The sequence below is a fragment of the Crocodylus porosus genome, unplaced genomic scaffold (genome assembly GCF_001723895.1).
Source record: "Crocodylus porosus isolate Cpor-Errol unplaced genomic scaffold, CroPor_comp1, whole genome shotgun sequence".
Lineage (NCBI taxonomy): Eukaryota > Metazoa > Chordata > Crocodylia > Crocodylidae > Crocodylus > Crocodylus porosus.
In genome coordinates this window covers 15,803,227-15,804,499 of record NW_017728947.1, presented here as the reverse complement: position 1 = coordinate 15,804,499, position 1,273 = coordinate 15,803,227, and positions in this window count along the sequence as shown.

Genomic DNA, 1,273 nt, shown 5'->3' with positions numbered 1-1,273 from the left:
TTTTCCCCACCCTGTCCTTTCTGTACAATCTATAGCCCTCGATATGTACCGCCCAGTCATTAGTGCAAAAGAGGAGTGAACAGACAACATATCACCCTATACTAACAACTTCTTAGAATTTTGTGTAGAGTTACTTCTGGGAAAAAAGTACAGCAGTAAGAATACATGAATGTATTTTGTGTCCACCACTATCAGGGCAAACAGACTGCTCTCCCTACACCTACTGGCAAAATGCTATAATAATGCCTATTGCAGCAGCTATTCTGGACTAACTGGTCATCTGTTCACTCTGGATCCCAGTGGGCACAAAATGCTTTGCTGCACAGCAAACTAATTTACTGCACAGTAAAGCATCACCATCTACACATACGCAGCAATTAGGGCACAGTAGATTAATTTACTGAGCTGCTGCTGGACAGTCCTGTCAAATACATGTGATATCTGAGAGTGCAGTAAAGTACTGTGCTTAAACACATGTGTAGGTGGTGATATCAGAATTAGTTTACTCTGGCTCAGATTGAGTCAGAGTATATTCAGTCACATTAATTGCTTGTATTAATGCACTCAGTGTAACTTACATTGGCGTGCAAAAGAACATAGATTATACTCATGTTAAGTGTGTCCTGTTAGGTACAGCCCTTTGGTGCAAGCTCCACTTACGTTGCAGAAATGTTTATTAAATTCAAAATAAGCACATTGAATGAATATAGTCAGATGTCCCTTTCCAAAAAATATTTAAGCTTTTATTACAAAGTCTGCCCTACTACTAGAGTGACTTTCCCCAAACTGTCTTTATAAGCAATCTAAAAATCAGTTTGATATTCAATAGGCTGTGCAAAGAATTAGAACCATGTATATATTCAGGAGTTCAGCCAGTGGCAACCAGCCATCGAGCCAAATTGAATTAAGGTATACAAAGAAAGGATCTATCAACTCTGGTTTGTACCAATGCAGCTTACTGATTCTGATTTACTAGCCAGCTGTCACTGGGGCAAACCACAGTGTAAATAAGAACATTTGTGGTCAAGAGAAGTCTTCCCTGAAACGGCAGGTTTCAGGGTTGCAACTACTGCTATTACTGCTTATTGACTCCTTGAGTCTCTCCAACTTCACTCTACACTCTATTTGCAGCTGGTCAAACCCCATTTTTGAAGCATAGAGTAGGTTGTACTGTCACATATAGTAAAACTTAAGGTGTCATTAGTGCCTGGAGGAATTTCTACCAACATAAATGAGTATCACAAATAGCAGGTATAATGAAAAAAGTGGATAT